This window comes from Gastrolobium bilobum, unplaced genomic scaffold (assembly GCF_033153095.1).
Source record: "Gastrolobium bilobum isolate Gb01-03AN ecotype WA unplaced genomic scaffold, APGP_CSIRO_Gbil_v1 utg123580, whole genome shotgun sequence".
Classification (NCBI taxonomy): domain Eukaryota; kingdom Viridiplantae; phylum Streptophyta; class Magnoliopsida; order Fabales; family Fabaceae; genus Gastrolobium; species Gastrolobium bilobum.
The window spans coordinates 47,143-53,037 of record NW_026899270.1 but is presented as its reverse complement, the minus strand read 5'-3'; positions in this window follow the sequence as shown (position 1 = coordinate 53,037).

Sequence of the window (5,895 nt, the reverse complement as noted above, 5' to 3'; positions counted from 1 at the left end):
TTTGTCTTACCCTTAGAAACAACCCTATGTGGATCTCCCTGTGGTGAGAGCCGAAGAGTGACATCCCTATTGTGGATCTCTCTTAGAAGTGCCTAATATTATGATGAGGATGTTTGGTAGGGACTTCCCTTGAAAACAGCCCTACGTGGATCTCCATGTGGTAAGAGCCTAAGAGAAACAGCCCTTGAGGATCTCTCTTGGAAGCACCTGGTGTTAGATTGTGGATTTCCCTTAGAAATAGCCCAATGCGGATCTCCTTGTGGTGAGCACCTAAGAGAAACAGGCTTTTGAGGATCTCTCTTGGAAGTCCATGTGATGTTTATGAATAAGAATGTGTTATGAATAAGAATGTTTATGAATAAGTTGTTATTATTATGTGTTCACTGAAAGTGAACCTTTGGGTGGAGTGATCTCCAAGGAACCCTGGTTTACCGTGATATATTCGTATATCTCACCCCGTATTGTGGGGTATCATTTCAAGTACTGATAGAGGTGAGGCTGGTCGTGGCAAGAAGCATGAGTAGATTGTACCTAATAGCTGGATATTTTGAGTTGCATGCCATTTAGAATTGTTATATATATTTATTTTGAGGCCATATGATGCATTCTGAAGTACTTAGAGCATGATCATTATAGCAATAATTGATATATGGTATATGGCTAATTGCTTTGATCATGTTGATTTTGGTAGCTAAGTCCTTTGGCATGTATATGAAATTTGGAAGAACATTGATGTAATTGAGACTTTAATATATTGATGAATATGTAGTTATGTTTATCATTTTGATTTGCATGATGAATTGGAAAAATGTTTGTGGGAAGTAGGTGCCACATGGTGTGTGACTATGGTTGGCCTTTCCTTGTCAATTAGGTGTTATGACCCATGGAGAAGGAAGGGGGAATGAAATTTCCCCAAGAAAATCACCAAAAACAGGGGAGACCAAGTCAGCCCCAGGTGTAGGGCGCTCAAACGCTGATTTGGGCGCTCAAGCGCGCTGTGTGCGTGAAATCAAGTGAAATTCCCTGCCTCTGGGCTCTCAAGCACTCAGTAGGGTGCTTAAGCGCGCTTGTACTCACTCAGCGCGATGGAAAACCTGACGATGGAAAAATTCTCTGCCTTTGGGCGCTCGAGCTCCCAGTTGAGCGCTCGAGCGCGCATCCCAAAAATAGCAAGCACATAGTTTAGTAAAATTGGCATAACTCGAGCTACAGATCTCCGATTTGAACGTGGTTTGAACCCACCCGAAGCTAACTGAGAGATCTATAACATAGTGGGAGATAGGAACTATAAAGGAAGTATATAATTCCCAACTTAATAAAAAGTGAAGATAGTTTAGTATTAAACTTGAACAAAAGAAGAATATGATGTTAAGCTTAGTTTCAATTATTCCGCAAAGTCATACGGTTATGGCCATGCAATTGGTTATTTTAAATTCGGTGTTATTCAAAAGGAAAAATAAACAAGTTTTAAAAAGAAAAAATAATCTATCCGAGTTTTTAATTAAACCAATGTGATTGTAACTGCACTTAATATCATAAAGAAATGATAACAAATCGATTCTGGAACGGGGTGTTACAGTAATAATAATATGAAAATAATAAGTCTCATTAGAAAAATAAAATCACATAAATGAGGTAATGATGATTATATGTTCCCTTAAGAGAGTTCTATAACAACTAGAAGTTACTACTAATTTTTAACATCAATCCTGTGAAAGAAATTCAGTTCATTATAATTAGAAAAATAGTGTCCTTGGTGAGGCTGGCAGATAAAAGAGTTTTGTTGGCAAGTGTAACAGGTCTTTAGAGACAGAGAGGGGAAAAATTAGAAGAAGAAGAAGAAAAGGGACGGGGAAAAACAGAGGGAGAGAGGAGATTTGGTAATTTTCTGATATATTCCTTCTCAATAATCAATCCTTTACATATACCCATGGCCTATTGGGGTTTGTGATAATAAAAACCTGATGGAAGATAAAAGAGTGCAATAAGGAAAAATTAACTATGTATGTAGCTATGGTATGAGTCTTCTAAAAAGAGATATAACAACATGTATATGAAAGGGAATGCTGAAAGTAATCTCATTGCAATAACCAGAAAAATCTTCCCTGGATTTTGCAGCATGTTTATCAAAGTTGATACCGGTGAAACCTCTATGGCATATTTCCACTCCCTTATAAAGCTTTGAATCATTTCATCAAAGATTTCACTAACAATGTCTTCAACAATATCATCCAGAATTACAAAACATTTAATTTCATTAGTAATGAAAATCTGCAAGAGGGGTCATAACCTTCTGTAGTTCCTCCTCCGTTGCCCCACTTAATTTTGCACATCTTGTCGTTAATTTTGACTTTTTTTCCATAACATTATGCTTTGTTGCAGGACAATGAACACACCTTCTATAGCAAACAGACGTTGGCAACCTAACATCAATACCCAAAAATAGCTGCAGCCAGAATAATTCCCCTCTTAAGTAACTCCCGAATAAAGTTCAAATTCCCATTGGAAACATCATTGTTTTCATTCAAATAGTCATTACTTGAGCCGTCTCTGTGAAACAACATAAAATCATCCTCATACCCTTGAATTAACTCAAAGTTGGCTATTACCCGACAATCAACAAGCAAAGAACTACGTAAATGGGTTTTAGGGAATATAAATACCTAAGTGTGTATTCTCCAAGATACATAATGGTGATTGTAAACAAAAAAATTATAAATATATAAGCTTGAAAATAGATTATCGAATGATAGAGGGGTGCTTCAATCAATGGATGAAGTTTGTTGGAGATGTTTTGCCACAAGGGCATTCCATGCCAAAGGATTGTTTCTATGCTAAAAAATCGATGAAGAATCTTGGTCTTCGAGGAGATAAGATACATTATTGTCCTAATGGATGCATGTTGTTCTATAAAGAAAATTGTGAACTCAATAGTTTCAAATTTTGTGAAGAAGATCGGTATAAATATGTCACAAAAAATGGAAAGGTGAAAGCTTCTCCATTAAGGAAAATATGGTACTTTCCTCTTGTACCTAGTTTTCAAAGATGAGATGGCTTATCAGATGAGATGACATCGGGAACATGAAATAAATATTACTTCCTTGACACATCCATTAGATGTTAAAGCATGGTTGCACTTTGATGAGACACATCATGATTCTGCTCAGGATCCCTGTAATATTCGTATTGGTTTATGTTCAGATGGGTTTACTCCTTTTGAAAAGACGGGAAAGACATATTCTTGTTGGCCAGTCATTATTACTCCATATAATCTTCCACCATGGATGTGCATGAGAAGGGAGTTCTTGTTTTTGTCATGTTGTATCCCTGGGCCTTCGAACCCAAAGCGTAACATTGATGTTTATCTGACACCTCTGATAGATGAATTGAAAATGCTATGGACTGATGGGGTCCTAACATAGGATGTTTCATTGAAGCAAAATTTCATGATGCGGGTCGCATTGATGTGGACAATTAATGACTTTCCCGCATATGGTATATTATCTGGATGGCAGACAATGGGGAAGCTTGCATGTCCGATTTGTATGGAATAATGTAGAGGGTTCGGCTTGCAACATAGTCGTAAAATATCATGGTTTGATTGTCACCGTCAATTCTTGCCATTTAATCATCCCTACAGGAAAAACAAGCATGCATTCACAAACGGCAGGGAAGAAATATCAAATATACCACGGAGGCTAAGGGGGGAAGAAGTATGGCAGAGAGTCAAACACATTGATAACACATATTTTGTTACACTTATTTATTACTCTTGGTTGGTATTTTTAGGTTTTATTTGAATTAAATAAAGGTCTTTTGGGTCAAATCAGAATTCTAGATTTTAATTGGGTTTAATTGATTTTCGTCATAATTTTCCAAATTTACACTACTTTCGTATTTTGGCCATATCTCACTCTACAGATGTCCGATTAACTCTGTTCGTGTTGCGTTTTGCAGCTAACAGGAAGGGCTACAATTTATATTTCAAAGATGGACATGTTTTGCTGGAAATTTATTTTTACGTTTGAACTTAAGTTATAAACCCAATGTACATGAGGCCCAGAGCCAATATTTCTGTTTTTGTTTCCTTTTATTTTAGGTTGGATTTGTAGAGCCCGAAGCCTAGCTTGATTAGGGGTTAAAAGTGCGAGAGTAGGGACCTTGTGAATCTTTTTCGTTTGAATTTGAATTTTACAGTTTTGAAATTAAAAGAATTTCCGTCTTTTCTCTCTCCTCTTTTCTTTAATCAACCCAAGGGTTGAAGATTCCATGGTTGAATCCTGAGGACCTGCGCCTCATTTTGAACCAAATTCGTTTCTCTTTTCAACTCGGTTTAACATCGCGCGATTGTGGGTGTTTAATCTGAGATATGCGATTGCGTTCTTAGGAAAGAAATTAACCATTGGATTTAATGGTTAGGTTGATTAACCCAATGAACTCAAGTCGAACGGATTGATACTCCGCGATTGCGTGAGTAGACGCGCCGTATTCGACCAAACGCTAAGCGATCACTTAGAGTGGGTTCTCAATTGGAAATAAGTATTCTGATTCAATTGAGATCAATCACGATTTGGTAATTATTTGTCCAATGATGGATATCTTTGGAATCCTAATTCTTGGGTTGATTGCTTTTAATTTGATTATTCTTTTTTTTCATTTCCGTTTAAATTTACAATCATATTCAAACCCCTCATTTTAGTTTTCGTTTTTCTTTAATTTCCGTTTCTCCTTATTTTTTCTTTTTATTTAGTTTCCTTTTTTATTTGGTTTCCGTTTTCATTTGGTTTCCATTTTTATTTTTATTTTTATTTTTATTTTTATAATTGAGCGATTGAGTTCATTACAAACTCCTTGAGAGACGACTCAGGTTGACGCTTTACTACAAAATTTTAATAAACCTGATTTAATTAATTTGTGCGAGCTCGATAGCTCGTGTCACACATTCCGAGTGTGGAGGAAGTTGCAAACTTTGTTCTTGATGATGAATATGGGCAATCTTACCATTGGACAAAGCGAGGTGTATTTTGGGAGTTGCCTTATTGGAAAGATCAGTTATTGAGACACAATCTTGATGTCATGCATATTGATAGAATGTATTTATGAATATACTGAGCACAGTGATTGACACAAAGGGCAAGACAAAAGATACCATAAATTCAAGAAAGGACCTTCAGTTCCATTGCAAGCGACCTCTCCTGTATTTAGTGGTCCACCTAAATGGAAGGGTAAGTAAACCCAAAGCTAACTACATGTTGAATAAAGAGCAAATAATTGAGTTGCTAACGTTGGTGAAAGATCTTAAATTTCTCGATAGATATGCATCCAAGATGTCTTGATGGGTTGATATGAGGGAGGCAAAGTTATTTGGCATGAAGAGTCACGATTGCCACATCTTCTTCTAGAGATTGCTACCAAAGGCATTCAAAGCATTACCCAGGCCTATTTGGAATGCACTGATTAAGCTAGGAGTCTATTTTAGGGACATAAGTGCATTTGTGTTGAGTGTAACAAAGTTGCAAGAGATGGAATTGAATGTCCCATTAATAATATGCAAGTTGGAGATGATTTTTTCGCCTAGTTTCTTTGACTCAATTGAGGACTTACCAATACATTTGGCATATGAAGCTAGAGTTGGTGGCCCGGTGCAGTATCGATGGATGTATCCATTTGAAAGGTAATTGTCATTTATAAGAGTTCCAAAGTAGTATATTTTTATGATATTATAACTTAAAATAAATGTGAAAACTTGGTGATGAAACACAGGCTTATTCGGACTTTGAAACAAAAGGTTAGGAATTCAAATCATGTTAAAGGGTCTATTGTCGAGGCATATTTAACTGAGGAAATGTCTACATTTGCATCATATTATTACCTACCAAATTTTCCTACAAGAAG